Source organism: Gopherus flavomarginatus, chromosome 24, assembly GCF_025201925.1.
Source record: "Gopherus flavomarginatus isolate rGopFla2 chromosome 24, rGopFla2.mat.asm, whole genome shotgun sequence".
Taxonomy (NCBI): domain Eukaryota; kingdom Metazoa; phylum Chordata; order Testudines; family Testudinidae; genus Gopherus; species Gopherus flavomarginatus.
This window is the reverse complement of record NC_066640.1, coordinates 7,573,124-7,590,842: the sequence shown is the minus strand read 5'-3', so window position 1 is coordinate 7,590,842 and position 17,719 is coordinate 7,573,124.

Here is a 17,719-nt window from a genome sequence, read left to right as displayed (position 1 = left end):
TCCTGCACCCCCACTTTGCAGTCAGACGTGACTCTCAGCCAGCCAGTAAAACAGAGGTTTATTCGATGACAGGAACAGGGTCTAAAACAGAGCTTGTAGATACAGCGAACCGGACCCCTCGGCTGGGTTCATTCTGGGGGGCAGTGAGCCAGACCCTTAGGTCTGCACTTCACTCGACCCCAGCCAACTCCAGACTAACCACCACTCCCAGCCCCTCCTCTCTCCTCAGCCCCTTTTCCGGGCCAGGAGGTTACCTGATTTCTTTGTCTCCAACACCTTTAGCTGGCACCTTTGCAGAGGAGGGGCCCAAGCCATTAGTTGCTAGGAGACAGAGTGCCAGGCATTTAGGTGCGCTGGCCCTTTGCTCTGCCAGAGACTTAAGAACTGCCATGGGGACACTGAGGCACCAACACAGTATTCAGAGAAACATTAAGAACTTTCCCAGTTCGTCACACTAAGTCAAACCAAACCCTGGGGAGGAGGACGACGACAACTGTGATTTGTACAGTGGCAGCATCTAGGTACCCCAGTGAGGGACCAGGGCCCCACTGTGCTCAGTGCTGGACAGACAGACACAGAACAAAAAGACAGTCTCTGCGCCAAAGAGGTGTCTGCGCCCTTGGAACCAGAAGGCCTGTGCTGGGACTCAGAGGTTTCTCAAGGAGGCCCTGTTGCTGCTGCTTTTGGAAAGCCAGAGTAACCGCAACTCCCCAGCACCTGTTTGCAACAGTCCTGGGGGTCGTCATGGCCCCCTGGCTGAGAACCCTTGAGGCAGACCACGGATCTAGTATTTTCATCAGGACGTCAAACAAGAGGGAACCAATTGTTCTGTCTGGTTCCTAGGTAAGATTTTCTTCTCTGGGGAGAGCATGCGAGAAAGACCAAGGCTCACATGACAGATGCTAGTCATGTCGTGTAATGCACTACCAGAAAGTGCTCAGATACTCAAGCAATTATAGACTCATAGACTTTAAGGTCAGAAGGGACCATTATGATCATCTAGTCTGACCTCCTGCACAATGCAGGCCACAGAATTTCACCCACCCACTCCTGTAACAAACCCCTAACCTATATCTGAGTTATTGAAGTCCTCAAATTGTGGTTCGAAGACCTCAAGCTGCAGAGAATCCTCCAGCAAGTGACCCGTGCCCCACGCTGCAGAGGAAGGCGAAAAACCTCCAGAGCCTCTGCCAATCTGCCCTGGAGGGATAATCCTTCCTGACCTCAAATACGGCAATCAGTTAAACTCTGAGAATGTGGGCAAGACTCACCAGCCAGCACCCAGGAAAGAATTCTCTGTAGTAACTCAGATCCTATCCCATCTAACATCTAAGATTATAAGCTGCAATATGGAATAGAATAGTCTAGATGGGAATATTTTCCAAAGAAATTCCCACCTCCTCCAAATACTAGGTTTCACATGTCGGGAAAACCTCTGGCTCCCCTGCCCAAACGAGAGGCAAAAGGCAAACCATTCTGTGAGATTACTGCCCTCTAATTCCAGCCAATAAAGTGTTTTGTGAACAGCTTAAGAAGCCCACATGCCAAAGATCTGCTAAAGCTCCCGTCACCTTCTTGATCCCTACATTCCATCCATTTGCTGAAAAGGTATCACTTCCTCCCAGACGGACTTTATCCAATTAGTTCTGCTCTTAAAGACGGGCTTGTTGGTGCATCCATCAGCTGTTCGCTCCCCCCAGCTGTACTTTAATCATTGCTCTAGCAATGTAAAGCTGCAGGGCTACTGAAAATACTTGGCAGGGCAGGGCCGTTCCATCTGCAATTTGTACAACGGAAGAACGGAGATAGGCCAGTAGATATGAGGGGGCAGATAAAGAGCTTTTACTGCCTGGTGGAAAACTTGGACAAACATTCTATTTAGGGAGTATTTGGCTCTTCTCTCCTGCTGCTTTCTGTCCTCCCCTTCCTCCTGAAGATAAGTGCATGATAGATAGGACCTTGCTGCTCAAGAGTTCCATCTGCTCCTCTTGCTCATTTGCAGCCTGAGGTCAGAATCTTATGTTCTGGGGACAAGAGAGGGAAGGGAACAGAGCTTTCCCCAGCTTGCATGGCAGCCCAGTGACCACAGGTAAAAGCACTGGGATCTGACATCTACCATAGCTGTTTTTATCCCAAAAGAAGCCAAAGCTCTTTTGATGCCATGAGCTACTGACCCTGCAATCCTCCCCCAGGTGACTCAATGGGCAGGATTCTCCTCTGACCCCAGTTTTACACTGGAGTAACTCCACCATCTCCAGTGGGGGTGTTGCAAGATGCACACTGACAGGAGAGGAGAATCGGGCCCTGCATTCTGGTCTCAGTTGGACTGGTGTAAATTGAGTTACGTAGGTATAAATCCAGCACCACCCTATTGAAATCCGCCGAGCTACTCCAGATCTTACACAAGCCAGGCAGTTGTACCTTTTAGAGAACATAACATAAGAACATAAGAATGGCCGTACTGGGTCAGACCAAAGGTCCATCTAGCCCAGTATCTGTCTACCGACAGTGGCCAATGCCAGGTGCCCTAGAGGGAGTGAAGCTAAAAGGCAATGATCAAGTGATCTCTCTCCTGCCATCCATCTCCATCCTCTGATGAACAGAGGCTAGGGACACCGTTTTTTACCCTTCCTGGCTAAAAGCCATTTATGGACTTAGCCACCACAAATTTATCCAGTTCTCTTTTAAACGCTGTTATAGTCCCAGCCTTCACAGCCTCCTCAGGTAAGGAGTTCCACAAGTTGACTGTGCGCTGCGTGAAGAAGAACTTCCTTTTATTTGTTTTAAACCTGCTGCACATTAATTTCATTTGGTGACCCCTAGTTCTTGTGTTATGGGAATAAGTGAATAACTTTTCCTTATCCACTTTCTCCACATCACTCATGATTTTATATACGTCTATCATATCCCCCCTTAGTCTCCTCTTTTCCAAGCTGAAGAGGCCTAGCCTCTTTAATCTTTCCTTGTATGGGACCCTCTCCAAACCCCTAATCATTTTAGTTGCCCTTTTCTGAACCTTTTCTAGTACTAGAATATCTTTTTTGAGGTGAGGAGACCACATCTGTACACAGTATTTGAGATGTGGGCGTACCATGGATTTATATAAGGGCAATAATATATTCTCAGTCTTATTCTCTATCCCCTTTTTTATGATTCCTAACATCTTGTTTGCTTTTTTGACTGCCTCTGCACACTGTGTGGACATCTTCAGAGAACTATCCACGATGACGCCAAGATCTTTTTCCTGACTCGTTGTAGCTAAATTAGCCCCCATCATATTGTATGTATAGTCGGGGTTATTTTTTCCAATGTGCATTACTTTACATTTATCCACATTAAATTTCATTTGCCATTTTGTTGCCCAATCACTTAGTTTTGTGAGATCTTTTTGAAGTTCTTCACAATCTGCTTTGGTCTTAACTATCTTGAGTAGTTTAGTATCATCTGCAAACTTTGCCACCTCACTGTTTACCCCTTTCTCCAGATCATTTATGAAAAAATTGAATAGGATTGGTCCTAAGACTGACCCTTGGGGAACACCACTAGTTACCCCTCTCCATTCTGAGAATTTACCATTAATTGCTACCCTTTGTTCCCCGTCTTTTAGCCAGTTCTCAGTCCATGAAAGGACCTTCCCTTTTATCCCATGACAGCTTAATTTACGTAAGAGCCTTGAGATGTGGGATATAACTTGCCCAAGGGGGAAGGATAGCTCAGTGGTTTGAGCATTGGCCTGCAAAACCCAGGGTTGTGAGTTCAGCCCTTGAGGGGACCGTTTAGGGATCTGAGGCAAAAATCTGTCTGGGGACTGGCCCTGCTTTGAGCAGGGGGTTGGACTAGAAGGCCTGAGGTCCCTTCCAACTCTGATAGTTTATGCAGACAGACTAGACTAACAGTTCAGTCTTTCGGGGCTCAGGACTCATATGTAAATGGTTATGGCCAGTTACGACCCAGTAAATAGTTTGGGGTGGAGGCCCTGGGTGATTCAGTCAGATCCTACCCCCAGAGGTGTTGGTCGTGCCCAGCGCTTATTTCACAGTGGTGGCTCTGGCAGCTCCTGGGCTTGGTTCTCCACTCCAGGTGTCGCAATCTCTGGGGTTGCAGCACCACTCAGGTTTACCCCCCACCAAGTGGACCAAATTTGTGTGAGTAGAGTTGCAACCTGGCTCATGGGGGTGGCACTGCCACTCACTCAGCTTTGGCCTACCTGGACTCCTGTTGTCATGACGGCCAGGCCAAACCTAAGCAGCGCTGGGACCCCAGAGGTTGCAGTGCCTGGAGCAAGGAGGTGAGCCCAGCCAGCCCTGTGGGACAAGAGCTGCCACGTGACTCTTTGAAACATTCTGGCAACCCAATTTTGGGTCCTGACCCCGATGTTGAGAAAACCTGGGACCAGACTGTGGCAGAGCCAGGAACTAAACCTGCACTATGGAGTCCCACGCTGGTACCTTAACCTCAAAACTAGATTCTCCTTCCCTGTGCACACCTGTAGCAAATTCCTTCAGCCATCCACTCAGTCATTCACCCCTCTGCCTGCTTTGATTACCTCGGTCCCAACAGGGAAATTCACATGGATTCCCTTGCTCCACTTCTTTGGAAGGAGAATCCAGGCTTGGAAGGGAAGGGTCAGTAATAAGCTGAGTCACTAGAAGCACTCTTGACAATGGGAAACAAGGAGCTGGGATTTAGCCAGGGCTCACGTGTCACATTTCTCCATGGATGGAAATCGGGGCATCTCTGCTACAGAGCAACCTATTTTGGGAACAAAACAAAACAATCATAATGGCTGATACGCTGGATGCCGGATGAGGGGGCTGATGACATTTACAAGGTGACAGTGTGACGGGTCCAGAAACTGGTGGTTGCTGCAGTCAGATGCCAGATGTCACTCCCAGGTCACCAGTGTCACTGCAGTGCAGAAACCAGCTATCTCCCAAGGCAGGCAGAGAGGCTGCGGCAGATTTTGCTCCTGGGGCAGGCGTGGGGGAATGCGTGTTGTGCACAGAATGCTCCCTATCAGCAGGGTTGCACCGATAACAATCCCAGGACCTGCTCTGGCAGCCAACACAGATGGCTGCTCAGTTTAGTTTATCCAAGAAAGGCAACGCACAGGGGGATGGAGAGAGGGATGGCTCTGGCTGGCTAGGGCTCCAGGCAGCCCACTGGATTTGTGTCATTGAGCATCACTCCCCCTGGTGGCTGGTTCAACAGACTCGCAGTCAGAGCTGGGGGAAGGGGAGAATCAGAATTTCCCTCCTGTGGAAAATTCTGCTATTTCCGAATTTGGTTTTGCCCCAAATTGGAATGAAAAAGTGGAATTGTTGAAATCTTTCAGAAAGTTCTGGGAAATTTTCTATTCAAAGCACTTCGCTTCAACATCCCCCTGAGTGCCCCATGCCCCCATTCTCTGCTCTGGGCAGCTCCCCAACTGGGCCAAATCTCCCATGGTCTCAAGGACGTCAATGATGCACTACCTTGATTCAACCAGAAGAGAGACATCCTGGGGGCCATAGTCCATCTGATGGCATATTCCTGATCAGCTCCACTCACCCTTAAAGGCCTCACTCCTGTAGGGGCTTGTGATTTTGGTGCTGAAGGTCCGGGGTTTGATCCCTGCTGATGACTATAGGGTCTATGTATGCAGCCCAGAAAACCTGGATCTCATTTCTGGTCTTGCTTGCTGGATTGGGAGTCCAAGAAGGGCTGGAGCATCTTGCACCACTGAATAGCAACCCCTCCAGCCAAGTAGGGATCGGCATTGATGTGTGAAATGGGGCTTTTGTGAGAGTGAGCATGAAGCAGTGAAAAGGACATGGAGGAGGCCTGGATGAAAGAGAAGCCCTCTCAGGGTCCATATGACCTTTACACTGGCAGGACAAAACCTAACGGGGACTCCATTTGCGAGTTCTGTAAAGCTAGAGAGCCCCAGCCAGAATCCCAGGGGGAATTCCAAAGAGTCCTGCTTGCTGCCTGTAACGATGCTGCCCCTGGTGGAGAACAACTGAGCATACCAATTCAGGACAAATCGCTCAGAGCAGGGGCAGTTACAGCCCAGGGCTGGGGTTCCTGTGCACACCAAGGCAAACCAAACCAGCCAAGCAGAGAAGACTTTGGTTTTACCCCACTGACTAACCATAAGTCATACCAGCAATTTCTTTAGACACTCCAGTTTCCAAGTATCACCACCGGCGCCACTCATTATGGGGACAAACGGTTATGAAAACCAATACCCCAGTAAAAGAATAAAGGGTCTCCCAATCCCAAAGGGCCAACCTCAGACCCAGGTCAATATACAAATCAGATCTTACCCACAAATCACACTGTTGCCAATCCTTTAGGATCTAAAATCTAAAGGTTTATTCAAAAAAGGAAAAAAAGATATAGGTGAGAGCTAAAATTGGTTAAATTGAATCAATTACATACAGTAATGGCAAAGTTCTTGGTTCAGGCTTGTAGCAGTGATAGAATAAACTGCAGGTTCAAATCAAGTCTCTTGAGTACATCCCCAGCTGGGATGGGTAATTCAGTCCTTTGTTCAGCGCTTCAGTTTGTAGCAAAGTCCCTCCAGAGGTAAGAAGCAGGATTGAAGACAAGATGGAGGAGTTTTCAGGGCCTTTTATATCCTCTGCCTGTGGATGCACACCACTTTGTTCTTACTGTGGAAAATCACAGCAAAATGGAGTTTGGAGTCATATGGGCAAGTCACATGTCCATGCATGACTCAGTTCTTTACAGGCCACCACCATTGTTTACATGTTAGTTTGAATGTTCCCAGGAAAGCTCAGATGTGGATTGGTGTCTCCCAAAGTCAGTCAAATGTTTCTTGATTGGGCACTTACTGAGAATAGTCCCTTCTCAAGAAGCTGACCAAATGCTTCACTGAGGGCAGGGGCAGCTCCAGGCACGAGCATGCCAAGAGCTTGCTTGGGGTGGCAAGCCACTGGGGGCACTGTGCCAGTCGCTACGAGGGCAGCAGGCAGGCTGCCTTCGGTGGCTTGCCTGTGGAGGGTCCGCTGGTCCCGCGGCCTGTGGGAGCTCTGCCGAAGCCGCGGGACCAGCGGACCCTCCGCAGGCAAGCCGCCGAAGGCAGCGTGCCTGCCATGCTTGGGGCGGCAAAATGCCTACAGCCACCCCGATTGAAGCTACTTGGAATCAAATATATTTGAGACACAGGTATATAATCCATATTCATAACTTCAAATAAAAAAAGATACATGCATACAGACAGCATAATCATAACTAGCAAATCATAATTTCTTTATAGACACATCACGCGACAACCTTTGTACAATATTTGCTGCAAATATATAGCAGTGGCTCCAACAATGGTCTATACGATCCCAGTTTTATGTTACAAACATTACACACCCCCCCCCAAGGCATCTAGTACTTCCCTGCTTCTGGCATTAGGCGGCACTAGCAAGGCTGGGGCAGGGGAAGAAACCATCTGCTAATGAGAGAGACTCAGCGGCGTGTATGTTTCTGACTCCAAGGAAGGTGACTTTGAAGAGATGAGACACACCCTCAGGAAGGAATTTTGACTGACCTTCTTTAGTGTCTGGGAAAAGCGGTCCAGGGATATGGGAACAATCTAGCAAACAGCTGGGGACTGCGGCTGAGATTCATCCTGGATCATCCAGAGAAGAGGAAATGGCACCAGAGGCCAAGACAGTTAAGTAGGGATATAAGAAGCAGTATAAGCAATAAGCAGGAGGCTTTTAGAACTATAAATACTCTGCCGTGGAGGAGCTGTGCATTTAAAATAAGCAAAGGCAAAATTAAAAAGGGGAACCAGAGGAATGAGACAGCGAGAGGGAGTGAGACTGAACAGAGACTGGCAAACCATTTCAGGTTAAAAGACAGATCTTCCAATGCATTTGCAAGAGATTAAGGGGAAAAGGCCTGAAAACTGCCTGTGAGGCCTATGAGAGAGACAACTCAGGAAATGAGTGAAGAGCTCCAGAGCCATCTGAAAGAAGGGCCCCATGTGTTGGCATGGATGAGGAGCTAGAGACAGTACTGCACAGTTCTTAACTGCTTCCCTGCTGGGTGGGTGAACCAAGGAGCCATAAACCAGCAGAAGCCACAGAGTAGACTAGGAAGATGTGGCTGAAGATGGTTTGGTGTCTGGTCTTCACTCTGATGGGCTGCTGGGTGCACTTCCAGTGGGGTTTGTTCAGCTGGAACACAGAGCAATCACCTGGAGCCAGTCAGCACCAAGCCTGACCAGAAGCTTTTCCTGCACTGCTGCCAGACATGCTTGAACTGGGGGCAATATTCCCCCAGGCCTTCCTAAAGGAGAGGTCTCCTCACCATGCCAAATGCAAGCAACAGTCCTCCAGACAAGGGTATCTACAACCCCTGCCCTGCAGCAAATGAGCAGCTGTCTCCTCACACGATCCTTGTTAGAACAGAAGACCCAGAGCTTTCAAATATTAAACGGTATCTTTGTTTGCATTACCATAGCAGCTAGAGGCTAAGATCCCTGGCCCCGCTGAGCTGGATGCATCGTAAAAGACAGCACCTTCCCCCAAAGAACTGATGATCTAAGCAGACACAAGGTGGGAGAAGGAACTGAAGCACACAGGCCAGGTCTTCACTGCATAGTTGACTCAGGTGATTGGCTGAGCATCACCACTGCAAAGCCTTACCCATGTCACCATGTCCTTACTCTTCCTGCATCTGCCCATGTGTGTCTGAGGGCATAGCCCATGGTTCTTTACGCTGAGCTATCCTAGGATCCTTCTGCAGTCACTTGCAGGAGAACTTGTCTGTCCTCCAGGTTGGGGGAAGGCATTGGAGGACTGTCAGAACTCCAGTGAGCCTACATCCTCACTGCGTAATGGAGAGGATCTAGCCCAAGTTAAACAGGAGTCTGGCCTTAAACCTTGTGCAAATCTGGGTGTGATGGGGTGTTCACCCCGCACCAGCTCCTGAAAGAGTTAAGGTGGCTAGAAGGGCTAATTAGCTGCCTACACCTGGGAGAAGCCAGGGAGCAATGAGAACTAATTAAAGGATAAAACTCATCTGGGCAGGAACAGGCAGGCCTTGTATAAAGCCAGGTAACTGAGGGCAGAAGTAGGCTGCAGGAAGGAGGTTTGCAGTCGCTCGCCCTGAGGGTAGGGAGCGAAGGGAGCTAGGCCTAGAGAGAAGGGCATACCTGAAGGAAGGTGGAAAAGGAGCCTGAGAGAGGCATGGTAGGAAACAGTCATGGGAAGCAGCAGCAAGGTGTGGGACAGTACAGACCCTATGCTGGTTGTAGGGTCCTTGGGCTGGAACCTGGTGGGTTCCCCTTCCAGCCACTGGAGAATTGCCACCATTGAGGGGCAACAAATGGGAAGATTGTCTGGGACAGTTGGTACAGAGAGACTTTGATACACACTTCAGAGGGGGAAAAGCTACAGTGACCTGGCCGAAGGACCAAGCCAGGAAGACGGTGCAGTCAAGTTCTGAGAGAGAGAGAGAGAGAGAGAGAGAGAGAGCACATGCGCGCACCTGGAGAAAGGGATGTCAGAATGGCAGAGCTAATCCCCAGCTGTGGCCACAAGGAGGCACTCCAGGGGTGAGTCGGGCACCCCGTGACACTGGGTCAGAGGTTTATTTGTGTGGATGGTGGAGAGAATTGGGTTAAAACCCAGGTAAGAACCTGGGTTAACTGTGCAGTGAAGACATACCCATAACAGTGAGATGGAATGATTTGCCCAGAATACACTGATTCACCCAATACTGCACTGGGTGCAGAGAATCTGCTCTCATCAGATTTCTTTTTCAGCTCATTTTGCTAACTCGGGTGCTCTAGAGGGTCTGGGGAGACATCCAGACTTCAGAATATTTATCCAAAGCCAAACTTCAAACTCCTCCATTGTCTCACGTTCCTAAAAGCTCACCTCTGCATGGGTTGCATTACTAGGCAGCAATCGATGTGTTCAGAATATATTATTCAAACTCCCTGAAAGAAATACAAATAAAACACCCAGCTCCTTAAAACCCAGGAGATCCCAGCAGCTCTTAGTTCTGCTGGGAAGCATGGGAAAGTTTAGTCCATGCCAAGACGCTAATCAGACCTACATAAACTGTTGAGTCAGGAAAACTCAAGTGATTTGCAAGAGGCCAAAAGCTTAATGCCTTCACAAGCATTCCCCTTCCACCCAGCTCAACGGGTTTAATGACTGCACCAACCGCAAGCCGCTGGGAACGTTGTGCTCAACTCATGTCATTCCATTGCAGCCTTGTTCCCGGGGGACAAGGTCCATTCAATTAGATAACTCTGGAAGCTTGCAGCAGCTCTTGATGTTGGGCCCGTATCGATCAGCCCCTGGCTCTTGGCTTTCTATCTCCATTTATCAGGCCTCCATATTCCCCTAATTCCGTCCCAGCCCTCCCTAAAGTCAGGAGATAAACAGCAGGCTGGAGAGACTGATAAAAGGGAATCACTCAAATCCATTAATGCGGCTTCTGTGCTCGGAGTTACAAACCCTGCCCTTGTTAACTATCTCGCCTGGCGAGAGCCTGGAGACACCAGAGGCCAAGAACGGGGATGCTTGCTAGCAACTTGCTGTGTGAAAAGGGGGTGTAACATAGCAGCTAAACTCCGGCTGGGGAGTCAGGACCCCTGGTTTCTGTTCCCAGGCGTGCCACTGTCTTGCCGCATAAGCTTGGACAGCCCGATTAGGCCAATATTTTCAAAGCCAGAGGCCTGAAGGTCAGCACCTAAATGTCATGGTTTCCAAGGGTGCTAAGCACCTGCAGTTCCCACTGAAGTCCCTGGGAGCTGTGGGTGCTTAGAACCTTGGAAAAAATCAGGCCACTTTTATTTAGATGCTGGTGTCAAATTTAGGGGTGCTCTTTGGGGATTAACACTGTGCGGGGATCTGTTACTGGCATGGTGTGACTGTAGCATAAACGCCGGTGGATATTTCAGTGTGTCCAGGCAGCAAAGCCTAGGAAAAGAGAAGAGGCCTTTCTAATCGTAGTCTTAACAGCTTACCCTTAAGGGTCATTAAGGGACAATGCTAGAGCGAGCAGCATTGATGGCCCTCGCCCACTCTCAAGGGGAGCAGCCAAATGAATCTGAAGAAGAGAGACCAGATTGTGGGTGTGTCTTTCTACATAGGGAAATTGCCCCGAATCGCCATTACAGAATAAGATATTCCACTATAGCTCTGCTGGAATAACTCCCCATGCGGACACTGTTCTGAAATAAGAGTCACCTTATCCCAGAATCATTACTCCACAAGAATAGTTTATTCTGCTGTCGCTGTGCTGGTCAATTTTCCCATGTAAACAAGGAGGATGAGTGCTGGCTTAGAGAATGTAAGTGACTACTGAACTGTCCCAATAATTTAACAAAAAAGCCGGTCTAATTTAAATTATCATAGAAGATTAGGATTGGAAGAGACCTCAGGAGGTATCTAGTCCAACTCCCTGCTTCAAAGCAGGACCAACCCCAACTAAATCATCCCAGCCAGGGCTTTGTCAAGCTGGGCCTTAAAAACCTCTAAGGAAGGAGATTCCACCCCATCCCTAGATAACCCATTCCAGTGCTTCACCACCCTCCTAGTAAGATAGTTTTTCCTAATATCCAGCCTAAACCTCCCCCACTGCAACTTGAGACCATTGCTCCTTGTTCTGTCATCTGCCACCACTGAGAACAGTTGAGTTCCATCCTCTTTGGAACCTCCTTTCAGGTAACTGAAGGCTGCTGTCAAATCCCTCCTCATTCTTCTCTTCTGCAGACTAAATAAGCCCAGTTCCCTCAGCCTCTCCTCGTAAGTCACATGCCTCAGCTCCCTAATCATTTTCGTTGCCCTCCGCTGTACTCTCTCCAATTTCTCCACATCCTTCTTGTAGTGTGGGGCCCAAAACTGGATGCAATACTCCAGATGTGACCTCACCAGTGCCGAATAGAGGGGAATAATCACTTCCTTTGATCTGCTGGCAGTGCTTCTACTAATGCAGCCCAGTATGCTGCTGGCCTTCTTGGTAACAAGGGCACACTGTCGACTCATATCCAGCTTCTCGTCCACTGTAATCCCCAGGTCCTTTTCTGCAGAACTGCTGCTTAGCCAGTTGGTACCCAGCCTGCAGCAGTGCCTGAGATTCTTCCGTCCTAAGTGCAGGACTCTGCACTTGTCCTTGTTGAAGCTCAGATTTCTTTTGGCTCAATCCTCCAATTTGTCTAGTCACTCTGGACCCAATCCCTACCCTCCAGTGTATCTACCTCTCCCCTCAGCTTAGTGTCATCCATGAACTTGTTAAGGATGCAATCCATCCCATCATCCAGATCATTAATGAAGATATTGAACAAAACCGGCCCCAGGACAGACCCCTGAGACACTCATGCTTGATACCAGCCATCAACAGACATCGAGCCATGGATCACTACCCATTGAGCCTGATGATCTAGCCAACTTTCTATCCACCTTGTAGTTCATTCATCCAATCCACACTTCTTTAACTTGCTGGAAAAAATACTGTGGGAGACCATATCAAAAGCTTTGCTAAAGTCAAGGTTATCGAGTACTTTAGCTTTTCCACATCTGTCACTAGGTTGCCTCCCCCATTCAGTAAAGGTCCTACACTTTCCCTGACAGTCTTCTTGTTAACAACATACCTGTGGAAACCCTTCTTGTTATCCTTCACATACCTTGCTAGCTGCAACTCCATTTGTGCTTTAGCCTTCCCAGTTACACCCCTGCACACTTGAGCAATGTTCTTACATTACTGCCCAGTTATCTGTCCAAGTTTCAACTTCTTATAAGCTTCCTTTTTGGTGTTTAAGCTCACTGAAGATTTCTCTGTTAAGGCAAGCTGGTTACCTGCCATATTTGCTATTCTTTCTGCACATCGGGATGGTTTGTTCCTGCACCCTCAACAAGGCTTCTTTAAAATACAGCCAGCTCTCCTGGACTCCTTTTCCCCTCATATTAGTCTCCCAGGAGATCCTGCCCATCAGTTCCCTGAGGGAGTGAAAGTCTGTTTTTCTGAAGTCCAGGGTCCATATTCTGCTGCTTTCCTTTCTTCCTTTTGTCAGGATCCTGAACTCGACCATCTCATGGTCATTGCTGCCCAGGTTGCCACCCACTTCTACTTCCCCCACCAATTTTTCTCTGTTTGTAAGCAGCAGATCAAGAGGAGCACGGCTCCTAGTTGGTTCCTCCAGCATGTGTGCCAAGAAGATGTCCTCAATACTTTCCAAAAACTTCCTGGATTGCCTGTACACTGGTGTATTGCTCTACCAGCAGACGTCAGGATGATTGAAGTCCCCCATGAAAACCAGAGCCTGTGATCTGGAAACTTCTGTTAGTTGTCCAAAGAAAGCCTCGTCTACCTCATCCTTCTGGTCTGGTGGTCTATCGTAGACACCCACCACGACATCACCCTGGTTGCTCTTGTCTCTAAACTTAATCCAGAGATTCTCAACAGGCTTTTCTCCAGCACTGAACAATCATACTGCTCTTACACTGTATGTAACTCCGTCACCTTTTCTCCTCTGCCTGTCCTACCTGAATAGTTTATACCCATCCATGCCAGTGCTCCAGTCATGTGAGTTACCCTAGCAAGTCTGTTATTCTAATCACATCATACTTCCTTGACTGTGCCAGGACTTCCAATTCTTCCCACTTGTTTCCCAGTCTTCTTGCATTCATGTACAGGCACCTAAGACAACTAACCAATTGCCCTGCTTTCTCAGTGGTGAAGCATAAGTGCAAAGGAGGCTAGCCAGGTGCACTTTGTTGGTTTAAAATCCTTTTTCTCTAATGCTTTCCTCTAACTGCTGCATACAAATACTTTGTTTTGAGAAGACTGTTGTTGGTCACTATATCACTGTTAAAGGTACCCAAAGGGAAGTAACATGGGTGCCCAGACTGCAGTCAGACATAGAACGTGATAAATGGTCTGACTGCATGGGGCACTGTATCCAGGTGCTGGTCTGAGAGTGGAAGAAACCAGAGATTCCACCCCGAGACGAGTAAGAGCAAGAGGCTCACATTCAAGACCTGTGCTGGTTGCACTCAGAGCCTGGAAAGGAGGTACAAGTGCAGTAGGGAAGAGGGATAGCTTGGTGGTTTGAGCTTTGGCCTGCTAAACCCAGGATTGTGAGCTCAATCTTTGAGGGAGCCATTTAGGGATCTGGGGCAAAAAATCTATCAGGGACAGTACTTGGGCCTGCTGTGAAGGCCCTTTCAAGATCCCTTCCAGCTCTATGAGATAGGTACATCTTAAAACTACGTCCCATGACCATCTGTAGAAGAGTGACCTTGGCTGTATGTGGCATTGCTGGACCTTCCCTCTTGGTCACCTCATCCTGATGGCCGATCAGGCCCTGTGATGGTCTGGTTCTAGTGATTCAGCTAACACACATACTGTCTCACTCTTCCCAATGGATCACGTCTCAAATAAAGTGTCTAGAACAATAGTGATCATCAATACCATGTCTTCAGCCCCTCCAGGGCTCCTCTTCAGTGCTAGCTTTCCCTCAAAGAATATCCAATAAAACCCAAATAATTTAAGCCATGTTGCCTGGAGCTTGAGCTTGCAGACCCTCAGGGTCCTCCCCAGCATCCAGTTCCTCTTCTGGAAGAGCCAGCACAGGGATACTCCATTCCTATGGCTTCCCTATGGTTCCATTCCCAGAGAGAGGTAACTCCAGACCCTTTTCTCCTAGGTCTGACCCACATGAGTCTCCCTAGCTGGGTCTGCATAAGGAAAGAAGATGGAACAAAGTGGGCTAAGGTATACACTCCATCACACCCTGACAATATATATTTCCATGGTGAACTTAAGCACCCAGGCTTGAAAATGATGAGATCCCCTTCTCTCTGCCTCACTTTACCCATATGCATTATTGTTGTGTGATCTATAGTAGTGCCTTGAGGCTCCCACCAAGACCAAGGCCACACTGCGCTAGGTGCTGTACAAACACATAGTAAGAGACTCAAAGAGCCTGCAATCTAAATAGACAATATGTGAGGGGAAAACAGAGGCATGTAGAAGGAAGGGACTTGCCCAAGGTCACACAGAAGATCAGTGACAGAACCAGGAACAGCATCCAAGTTACCTGTTTCCCAGGCCAGCACCCTACCTACCGGACTGCCCAGGTAGCCTCTGTAAAGCCAGGAGCACAAGGGTTCTATGATCCTGGAAGGACGTGGGCTTTTATAATTTCTGGGGAGACACTTGTGCTTGTGATGTTTGGGGAGTAGGAAACTCTAGAGGTCTTGGCATCCAACTTGTGAGCCAGTTCTGGAGCCAACAGAAGGCATTAATGAAAGGGGCTTTTAAACCTCATCCTTCCTGGATGGCAGGAAGGAACTTCCCCTGACAAGAAACTCAGTCTCCCAGTCAACTCCCTTGTGAGCAGTTCTGAGGGACTGTTAGGAAAGAGACGTAATTATGTTTGATGCATTGGTGCTGGGGACTATTATTTATCCCTGGGCTGAAGACAGAACATTACAGGGCCGCTCGGGGTGGGGGGGGGGGCAAGTGGGGCAATTTGCCCCGGCCCCACAGAGGCCCCCACGAGAGTTTTTTGGGGCCCCTGGAGAGGGGTCCTTCACTTGCTCCAGGGGCCCCAGAAAACTCTCACGGGGCCTGGGCCCCCGGAGCTTCTGCCGCTCTGGGTCTTCAGCTGTAATTTGGCAGCAGGGGGTCCTTCCACTCTGGGACCCGTCGCAGAAGTGCCCCGAAGACCCGCGGCAGGGGGTCCTTCCGCCCCAGGACCTGCCGCCAAAGTACCGGGTCTTCAGCGGCAATTCGGCGGCAGGGGCCCCCCTGCCACCGAAGACCCCAGGCCCCCTGAATCCTCTGGGCAGCCCTGGAACATCATGTATATTTCACAAATGACCTCAAACTGCTGTTGGACGTGACATACCGAATTCTGACCTAACACTGCTTTTACACCTCATTACTTCATTTACACTGACTTCAGTGGGGAGTTACTCCTGATTTGCACCAGAGTAAATAAGATCAGAGTCAAGCCCCTTATATTCAGCTTCACGTTACCCAGCTCTTAAGTTTTGCATTCCTCCACCCCAATTAACCTCTGTCTCTATGTACTCTGGCTGTGCACACGTTATCCATCCACCCATCAGCAGGTGACAGAAAGCAACGCCGTCTAAGCCTGGATAGAGCTGGACGCACACAGATGGATAGAACTAATGTCAAACAGATCTCAGCTTATATATGGAGAGACTGGAACAATCAGAAGTGCGTAAGGTGCAGATACAAATATGGAAAATCGTTTCTTGTCAACAGAATTAGTCAATCTTCCACCGAACTGGAATAACTAGGAAAAGTCTGTTTATCATTCCTTACACTTCAAATTACGCCACACATCTTCCCGGGAACCCAGCCCTATTTCTGAAGAAAGGAACACAAGGGCATGGCAGAGCAGCAAAGGGAAATTGACGTGCTTTTAAATAATTAAAATAATAATTTGTATTACATTAGTGCCTATAGGCTTAAACAGAGATTGCTCCCCGCCCCGCCCCGTGCTCGGTGGAGACACACAGGAACGTATATTAACAGACAATCCCTGCTCTGAAACATTAACAATTTAAACAGACAAACCAGAGGGACAGTGGAAATGAAAGCACAGCGAGCCAAAGTGACTAGCAGGCCAGCAACACATCCATAAATGGAAGACAGGTTCCCCAATTCCCAGGTTAGAGCCCTACTCACTAGCTTTAACCCCAAGCCAACGAAAGCAAACAACTGTACAGGATCTTAGCCCCTGAGATCAGTGGGTTTTGTTTTACCAGCCGCTGCTATGTAACATGCACTAAACCGTCATTGACATTTTGTTTCTGCAATTGGTTTCACACCCTCATCTCATTGTAATACTTTTTGAAATATCTCCTGCCTCGGGTGGTTTGCATACGGGTTGTTTGACATGCAATGGCAAATCAGAGCCTTGGATCAAAGTGAATTGCAGAATTGAGTCCAAAAGATAAGTACATAGCATATTTCTCCCCCACACACACATCATCCCGAACAAGAAAAACACTACTTAATTAATGCCAGGTATTTGATTTCCCACACCCCGATGTTCCCACAAGGCAGCTAGATGGCACAGACATGTACCTTCAGAGTCACTGACGAACAGAAGTCGTTCTTTAATTACATGCCCTTTGTCAAAGGAGGAACTATCTGATAGTGAACTGGGTGGCTGTAAAATATCACAGAGGATATCACACGGGGGGGGGGGGGGGAAAAAAGGGCTTTTTATACCAAGGCAGAGGTACAAAAATGAACCTTTTCAAGCTGTTATTTAATATATTGTGGTTGCACCTAAAGGCCACAGTAAGATTGGGTCCCATTGTGCCAGGTGCTGTACAAACTGAGTCAATAAATGTCCTTGCCCCAAAGCACTTACAGCCTCAAAGGTGGATGAGACAAACGAGCAGGCTGCAGGAGACAGGGTAGCGAATATACGTGGATGTGCCCAATTCTTTGCCATTCAGTAGAAAGGATCACACACACACGCACACCACCTGCCTGGCACTTTGAGAGTGGCACATGTCACAGCACCCACTGTGACCAGGTAAGGCAGCGTTGGGCTCACTGAGAGAAAAATTGGCCCCAATACGTCATGTTCACTATAGTCCCTCACCTGCCCATTTCACTTTGTTTACACAGACATTTTTGAGTCGCCCCCCCCAGGGCTCAGGGCCCCAGTACCAGTGTCTCCCCTTTCCACCCTCCTCATTATGCTGGT